Source organism: Rhinopithecus bieti, unplaced genomic scaffold, assembly GCF_001698545.2.
Source record: "Rhinopithecus bieti isolate Rb0 unplaced genomic scaffold, ASM169854v2 scaffold_7681, whole genome shotgun sequence".
Classification (NCBI taxonomy): domain Eukaryota; kingdom Metazoa; phylum Chordata; class Mammalia; order Primates; family Cercopithecidae; genus Rhinopithecus; species Rhinopithecus bieti.
Window position 1 is genome coordinate 8,149,592 of NW_016806571.1, and position 9,371 is coordinate 8,158,962.

The 9,371-nt window shown below is 38.5% G+C and overlaps 1 long non-coding RNA gene across 1 annotated transcript in view; it reads right to left on the minus strand.

The window, feature by feature from the left end:
• Positions 1-6,308: 6,308 nt before the first annotated feature.
• The window catches only part of LOC108532777 (uncharacterized), a 15,410-nt gene continuing 12,347 nt past the window's right edge, over positions 6,309-9,371 (minus strand). Inside the window, exon 3 of the long non-coding RNA XR_001886546.1 lies at positions 6,309-6,601. This is a non-coding gene — a long non-coding RNA (uncharacterized LOC108532777). The remainder of the gene's footprint in view (positions 6,602-9,371) is intronic.

Below are 9,371 nucleotides of genomic sequence, written 5' to 3' on the forward strand. Positions count from 1 at the left end.
AGTGAAACTGACCTGTTTGGTCACAGGTCTAGAATATTCTGACATGATAAGAGTGCTTTATTTCTCTGGATACAATTCTAACTATCATCTTAACGATCCTAGGTCACAAAATGTCAACATAACCGAAGGAGTAGTCAAACAATGGGCCTGTATTATTAGAAAACTTCAGAAAGTGCTGATCAACTTGCCCCTTAAAAAGACTACCGGCAGCTCATTTGTCATTTAAGATGGTTCTGAGTCAACTGGGTTTTCCATTCTGACCTTACGAAAACATTCAAAGGATCCCGAACTCTACTTCATCCCTTGACCATTTCAAAGTAACGTAACTTTGCTCTTGGTCTCAGCATTGGAATTTTTCCCAGGCACCTTCCTGGATTGCTTTGTCTCACCAGCAGGTGTACATACTAATAGCCACTACTGCTGCTTATCCCATCATTTTTCACCTTATCGCTCTGATTTATTCCTGTTTTGACTTTGATTTTGGAATCCACTGTTTATTCCTTTGCATACTAATGACACTTCCTACCTTGAAGGGGTGTGGCAGCTCCCCTTTTCCCATCTCATGTTATTTGTGCAAGGTTGATTTACATTAGCTAGTTTTATATACAATGACCTCTTAGTGAGTGTGTGTGTGTGTGTAGCATTCCTTCTGTTTTTTAATTTTCTGCCAACAACTAAGAAAAATTTACTAAAAGAAAAAAATTAAAACAACAACAATAATAATAAAAACGGTAAGAGGAAACTTTGAGAGATGATGGACATGTTTATGGCCTTGATGTTGATAGTTTCACAGGTATATAATTATCCCAAACTCATCAAAATGTATATGTTACATATGTGCAGCTTTTCATATGTCAATCTTATCTCAATAAAGTGGTTTTTTTAAAAAAACTTTTTTTTTTTTTTTGAGATGGAGTCTCCCTCTGTCGCCTGGGCTGGAGTGCAGTGGCCGGATCTCAGCTCACTGCAAGCTCCGCCTCCCGGGTTCACGCCATTCTCCTGCCTCAGCCTCCCGAGTAGCTGGGACTACAGGCGCCCGCCACCTCGCCTGGCTAGTTTTTTGTATTTTTTTTTTAGTAGAGACGGGGTTTCACCGTGTTAGCCAGGATGGTCTCGATCTCCTGACCTCGTGATCCACCCGTCTCGGCCTCCCAAAGTGCTGGGATTACAGGCTTGAGCCACCGCGCCCGGCCAAAAAAATCTTTTAAGAAAAAGACTAAAGTTGATATGTGCTGTCAGAATTTTCCGCTTCTCATTATATTTCCTAGGAAGTATGGTTGCCCTTTAATATTTATGTTATGACTAATGTACTAGAATAAAACACAGTTGTTATTGAGGAGATTTTTTTTCAAAAGACACTTGCCACCAAATGTATGTCTCATTTCTCCCCAAAGAGAGATTTTATACCCAGAGCTAATCTCAATCATTCGTTTATTTAAAAAAAAAAAAATTATTTAGCATATACAATGTTTCAGTAATGAGCTAAGTGTTTGGGATATATGAGTCAAAAAAATATAATTTATGCCCCCAAGGAGCTAACAGAGATGTGATCAAGTAAATGGACCTTATTCTATAATGGGATAAATCTTACAACGTGGTAGTTGAGGTGCAAGGCACAAACATAAGAAAGCACGCTCCTTGGTAAATCAGGGAGGACTTTACAGAAGAGGTGACATGGACCTGACTCTTGAAAAAGGAATAAAAGTTGGCCAAATCATACCTAAGACTGAGGATAAAGACTATTGCTAAGGAAGGAACAGGGTCAAAGGCAAAAAAGATATGAGAAAATTAGGCACATTTGGAGAATGTGTGGGTATTTTGTGAGCTGAGTGACGTCAAATTAAACTGGGAACTTTGGAGACTCATCATGAAGAACCTTGTAGGTGATCCTACAATTATTAGATTTCTGTCTATAAATTGAGTATGAAAAGACTCACTTGTGGAAAAATTTAAAAATGTATATTCCCAGAAACCACTTTCCTCAAAACTAGAGTTCAGTAGACTGGGGATGGGTATTGGAATTCTGCATTTAAAAAATCCTCCTATGTGATTTTTGGAGCACACCACAAAGAGAAGCCTTTGAAGAAATCTGAGCAAGCAAGGTAGTTACATAACCAGAATTGCATGTCAAATCGTTTGGTAATATTTTAGAGAATGCCAAAACAACTATTTGGTCAAGTCATTCAAACTAGTCATCAGCACAGTAAAAATATTTGCCAAACTGATTGGCCAATTCAGGCTGAAAGGTGATCCAATGGTCTGACTTGGAACCCTTTTAAATAATTTCTCTGAGCTTCTTGTTCTACAGAATAGTGTTATTGTTTGCCCTTGGACTTCCTTTAGTAACATAACCCAGTTTCCGAGTTTTGGTGCTTTATGTTCCAGATATTATCCTTGTGTAACCTTCAGGTTTTGTCACCTCCATACTAGTGTTAATGTAAATCAAGAATTCAGCATTGCAAATACTTTACTTGAGCTCCTATTGGTAACAATACAAGTAATTTGTAAAATATACTAAATTTCATACCAACTGGTGAGCTGGTAAGCCCAAGAGCTTTTTTCTAGTTATTTCTTATTTTTAAAAGTACTGTCCAGTCTGACCTCTTAGAATGGTGCCTTTATTAGACTGTAGATGTTAGATTTGAAGGTGTTTTAGAATCTCACTACAAACCCCAAGCACTTAGACTTATCCATGCTGTGAAAGGTTATTCTCATGCAGCTGGAGGTAAAATAGGATTTGGGTCTGCACTGTTTTTCCCCTTCCAACTACATGTCTAGGTGAAGCTGGATTTTCTTCATCTTTTCAACCACAAAACATGTCCGGCAGATTGAATGCAGAAGTTGATATGAAGTCCAGCTGTCTTCTATTAAGCCAAATGTGAAAAAGATTTGTCAAAATGTAAAACAATGCCATTTCTTTACTACTTATTTTGTTTAAAAAAGGATTTTTTCATAAAATACAGTATGTTATTGTGTACTGTTTCATGTTACTTCATACAAAATAATAAATATTTTAATTTTTTCTGTTTTAATTTCTGATATGGTAAATGTTGATAGCTGTAGCTGACAGAAATCAAAGCTCTTTAGGATCCTCAATAATTTTAAGTGTAAAGGTGACATGAGATTAAAATGTTTGAGGAAGACTGGCCTACATAAAAGGGAGAGATTAATAAAAATGTGGTATATTTGATAGCATTCAGTTCATTTGAGAAATTTAATTTGGGCTCTTTCTTTCTGGAATTAAATACTTTACACGTTACTTCTAAAGACTATATCTTGTATAGACATAGACATAAGAACAATAAGTTTGCTCGAACACTAGTAATAACTGGCAAATAATTCATGTTGATTAGAATATGCCCAACTGCAAAAAAAAAAAAAAAAAAAAAAAAAAGGGGTTTTCTTTTCTTGGCAGAAGATGGCAATGCAGTGGGGGCAGTGCAATAGAGAAACATGAGAGTTGCTGGAACAGGGAAAACTTGGATTTCCCAAAATTCCCACCAAATGGATATTTTATTGCTCTGTGTGGCCACACACCAGCCATGTGCGCTCTTGAGGCACTTTTTGCCCCATGCTCTTGTAAAATCTTTTCCAATATTGACACATGTATTGCTTTCTAGATTTTCTTCAAAAAGAAAATCTTTGTTTACTGTAATGTTTAGAAGATTTTATACATATAATATACTACTATATGTAATAAATATGTAATATAATTAATTATATAATTATACAATAAGGTTGTGTATATAATCTTTTAGACTAAGATTATGTATATAATGCATGTATCTTTTTCCTTTCCATTCAGCTTTCATTTTATTTTCTGATCTAATTTCTGATGCCTTAAGATTCCTTTGCATTACTTTTCAGACTTCATCAGGATTTGCTTTTCAATTTTGATGTGCAGATTTTATTATTATATTATTGTTTACATCCTCCTGCAGATCATTAATGAACATGTTAAATAAGACCAGACAAAATACCAGGCCTCCAAGCCCTGCACTAAAAAAAATCTCCTTTCCCCATGATATATTGTCATTTACTGTTGCCCTGTTCCATTTATTACTACAAGCTAGGTTTCAATACATATGACCATGCTCATACCTAATTTGAATTAATTTTGCAAGTAAGATTTTGTGAGGCCTTGCATAAAGTGATCCACCAAAATTGGCCGGGCGTGGTGGCTCAAGCCTGTAATCCCAGCACTTTGGGAGGCCGAGACGGGCGGATCACGAGGTCAGGAGATCAAGACCATCCTGGCTAACACGGTGAAACCCCATCTCTACTAAAATACAAAAAACTAGCCGGGCGAGGTGGCGGGCGCCTGTAGTCCCAGCTACTCAGGAGGCTGAGGCAGGAGAATGGCGTAAACCCGGGAGGCGGAGCTTGCAGTGAGCTGAGATCCGGCCACTGCACTCCAGTCCGGGCAACCGAGCGAGACTCCGCCTCAAAAAAAAAATAATAATAATAATAATAATCCACCAAAATTAAGATAGATCACTGTCATTTTTTAAAGAAAAACCTGTTTCCTTGCTAATTTCACAACTCTTCTCCCTCCTATAACCCTAAGCCCTCTCCATGCCATCATCTGTCACTACTGAAGTTCTTTCTGTTTGTGAGAAAAATTTAGTTTATGTGGTCATTATCCACATCCTCAAGATACTCAAGTGTGGGTTCCTTTTGACTCTTGTAAACCTAAACCCTCTGATCCCACAGACTTTTCTTGCCAGAGACGGTGGTCTTATTTTTCTCTGCCATTTTCTTTTCACATATGTATGAACTTTCTGGTCATTTTTAGGACTTTAGGGTCATTTTTACTCATTTTGGGACTACTCTGTGATACTTATATGATACCCTTGGTTAAAATCTCACCTCCCCAGTTCCCCACCCACATCCTTTCTTCAGGCATTTACCTCAGGGGTTCTGGGGCTTTTTTGAGAGTAGAGTTCTGTGGCAGGAATTGCCATATACATGGAAGTATCTGATGTCAAGAAAAATCTTAAGATTCAGTCCATAGGCCTCACAGCTGAACTTGGAAGTTGAAATCCCCAAACCACATCTTGTCTTCTTGTTGGGAAATAAGATAGGCAATGGTCACAGAGGAATATAATTTATTTACAGTTGATGGGGCAGGAAGGCCACACCCCCATGCCCAATCTCTGTCCACAGAAGAGAGAGGAAGGTGATTGTATGGCAGAATTAGGGCCTAGCAGGGGGACCAGCTCCAGAATATATGTCCTAACCACTTTGCAGACTCAGAAATGGCATCTTTTAGGATCCTCCTGGCATCATCTTTTAAAATAAAAATATCCCTCAAAAGAAAGTTTTAATAAAATTTGACTGGAGCTTACTGGAGCTTATTATTAATCAATATCTTACCTTCTTGCAAGGGCCTGCATACCAAAGGGCAGGGAAAGCAAATGAAGAGTTAAGAAGGTGAGATGTGGGAAGAAGAGTGAAAACTGGGGTTTGAGATGCAGTTCTGCAAAAGCTGGTGTCCTGAGCAGTCACACCCTAGTGGGTTTGGGGAATAGATAGTGAATCACTTGAAGCAATGAACAAGGATCAGGATGGCGAAGCAAACTCATCCCCAAGCCAGTCATCAGAATATCATAGGGGACGGGGGCAGTCATTCACTTACTTCTTCACTCATTCATTATTTATCCATTCGTCCATCCAAAATAATATCTTTAATCACCCTTTATGTCCCATGTGCAACACTAATATTTTTAAGCACACTTTATGTCCCAGGTGTAAAGGATACAAAGTTGGCACCAAAATTTCAAACATTGCCCTTAAGTAGTTCACGATGAAATGGCATTGCTTCCAGAAAGTTAAGCAGATAGATTAGAGTCCAGGATATGGAAGCAGTTTCAGAAATGTTAGAGGACACCAAAGAGGATCAATTACCCAGGGGTCTAGGGAAATGATCACTCTTTTCTTCTATGCAGGTGCAGGGTGAGAGAAGGGGTGAAGGGCATCAGGGAGGACATTTCTTCATGGAAACTTGCCTGTTTTCCTAGCAAAATGAAATTCAACCTCCCTGCTCTGTGGAAGTAATCCAACTCTGCTTCAGGTCTTGGTTGAGCAAGAACAAAAGGGGCAATGCCTCCCTTAACTATCTTTTGTTATTATAGAGCTCAGGATGAAGGCAGGGAGGAGGAAGAATGGAATAAGTTGCAAAGGCAAAAACGGTATCAAGGTATGCCAGTGCTGTATTGATTTTAGTTTTATTGCATTTTAATCAGGAGCTACCGTGGACTGAGTGATGCTCTGCCCAGGGATCCTTTTTGCCCAGGAAGCATGCTTGACTTACTTGCAAGGCAAGGGAAGAGTGAATGTCTTCAACCAAGGCAAGAAGTTGGTGGATGATTGGCTCCATTTTTTGGTACTTTAGTGAGAATAATTGATGAGCATCCTCCATTGCCTACCAGAGTTTTCTGGAGGTCCCGACCTCCAGTTGCTGGTAGGTAACTGACTTGATACCACAACTTCATGGTCTTCTTTCCTTCCTGAGTCACTCTCCCACTTTCCTGCCAGCACTTCCTGGGACCACCTTCCAAAGAAATCACTCATACTTGAATGCTTGTCTCAGGGTCTGCATCTATGGAAACCCAAACCAAGACAAATAGTTTCTTGAACTTCTGCATGCACATTTGCCAACAATGCTTAAAAAGACCTGCCTAAATGTAGTATTCTCTTTGACCTTTTCTTCAACTTTCCCAAACAATCATTCAGCCTTCTTGTTCCCACAGTATTGTACTTTGTTATGACAGTGCTATAATTGGGTAACCCAGTCCTCTTGACAGGATTGATTCAAATCCCCTTTCCATAGGCAATAGAAAGGCCAATGACCTCCCCAAGATTATCCTGACATCTAGTCAGCTTACAATTTTAAGGTTTCTGAGATTCTAGTGAAATATTACCGAATTCTTAATCCCTGCCCTGCAGCTTGTGACTGTTCCCTTATCTCCATCCTGACCTCAATCCAAATATGGAACTCAGTAGATTTCCATTAGAAAGAGCAAAAAGCTACTGCTCATAGCCATTCATTCATTCAAAAAATATTTCTTGAGCACAAATGTTCTAGATATCATTTTATGTTCTATTAAGAATAAAGAAGACTGACAGGGTTCCTGTTGAATTATGATCTTAAACTTCATTTTTTCCCATTTATTTACTGGTTCATTCATCAAACAATTGTTAAGTATGTACTATTTGCCAGGCATGTATTCTGGAGCTATAAGAATGAGCAGTTCCTGCCCTCAAACCGTTGCTGGCCAAGAAATACAAAGTACTCCATCACTCTGTAATAATCAGGAAAGTCAGTGGGAGTGGAGGAGTGGGTGAGAGTGGGCAGGTTTCTCATTTTTCATCCTCTATGATTTAGGGAATATATGCCCAGCTCAACCTTAATGTGTAGCAAAAAAAAGAAAAAAGATGGCTAAGAATCCAGGTTACCAAGATATGGCTCAAGAAGGCCAGTGGATTCAGAGTCAGGAAAAAACAGAAGTACAGGTCACTCAAGTAGCAATGCTAGCCCCTCAAGAGAGGCTAGGACATTAGGAATTGGGGACAAAGCCTGAGCTTGGGTGTTGTGGATTGGGGGAGGGAGGAGAGATACAAAAACCAAACCAAATAAAGCTCACACCATCCTCTAGCAACAGTTACTAGAGCAGAATGTGGAGTAACCCAACAGCAGTGACCTGGTGGCTCTAATTTCCCAGTCCTTGTTATGACTATATTCAGCCCATCATTTTTGTTTTCAAAGGCTTGATTAAAACAACTGATTATGGTATCATCAGTGCCAATATAACTGCTACAAGAAACTTATTGGCAATCCAGCTAATTGGGTAATTTGGAATATACTTGAATAGGTCAAACCTGAGATACCCTGATTAGTGGTTTGTGGCTTTCCTATTCAAGTTGTAATCATTCTCCTCACTTGGAAGAATGAATGTCCTTGTGTATAATAATGAGCCAGTTGATTTTCTCTTAATTGAGCTCATAGTGTAACCAGACCCCCTCATTCACTGGGAGTTAGCTCTCAGCTCCCCTTTCCGTTGGTTAGGAGACACCAGTACTTACGTAGGCATTGTAGTGTTCTTTTATGCCTCATGAATCTTGTTTCTGTGTCACTGTATAAATCCACGAAAGAAACTCGAGACATCTACAGTAGGTATTAATCTTAAAATATGTTAGGGTCATGACTTAGCAAGTCTATCCTATTTTTCTTGTTGCTCCTTTTTCTCTTTATTTTTCTTCATCTTCACTTTCCTTTGAGAGACTATACACTCCCCAGTGACTAAGCCTCCTGTTCCTCTCTTGCAGAGTATCTCTACCTATCACTTTCCTCTTCATTTCTTCCCCATATCATTCCTGTTCTTCACTAGTAGCATAACCTTGGTATAAAAGTAAATATTTAACTTACACACTTTTGCCAATTTTTAGTAACATGATTTTAGTCCCTATTTAAGTTTTGGGTTCTTCTTATGCTATAAATCTATAGAGACTACAGAGAATAACACTATGAGAAAAACAAACAAACCAACTTTGGGTTGTTACTGTTTAGTGGTTTTTTGTCTGTTTTTTTTTTTTTTTTTTTTTTTTTTTTTTTTTTTTTTTTTTTTTTTTTTTTTTTTTTGAGACAGGGTCTTGCTCTGTCACCTAAGCTGGAATGCAGTGGCAGGATCATAGCTCACTGCAGCCCCAAATTCCTGGACTTAAACGATCCTCCTGAGAAGCTGGGACGGCAGGCTACAGTTGTGTGCCACCACACCTTGCTATTTTTTTTTTTTTAATTTTTGTAAAGATGAGTCTTGCCATGTTGCCCATGCTAGTCTGGAACTCCTGGCTTTAAGTGATCCTCCCACCTCAGCCTTCCAAAGTGCTGGGATTACAGGCATGAGTCACTGTGCCCACCCTATGATTCTTTAATCATGGTTTAAAAGTTAACTTCCAGGTGACCTACCACATTAGTAAAAGACATTCATGAAAGAATATTTGGGTGAGGAAAATAATATCTTTTGAACAGTTAAATTCAAATTTTAGTAAATGTAAGAATCACTGTGAAACTTGTTTAAAACATAGCCTTCCTCCAAAGATGACTTTGAAGTCTTTAATATTTAAAGGGAAAAAGGGAGGGTGTGGTCACATTACTGAATCTACATGATGTTGCAAGAGAGAAAGAGAAGGTAGAGGAATAGTCAGTTATGTTTTCTTTCACTCCTTAATCAGCACTTTCCTTAAGATAAGGTGAACATAGAGTAGCTACCTGTGAAGATATTTAACCTTTTATCTGTAGCTATTTGCTTAGGAATAAAATAAAAGGCAGCTTCTTGCATGTTTCAGCTTTCAGCTTTTTTTTTTTTTTT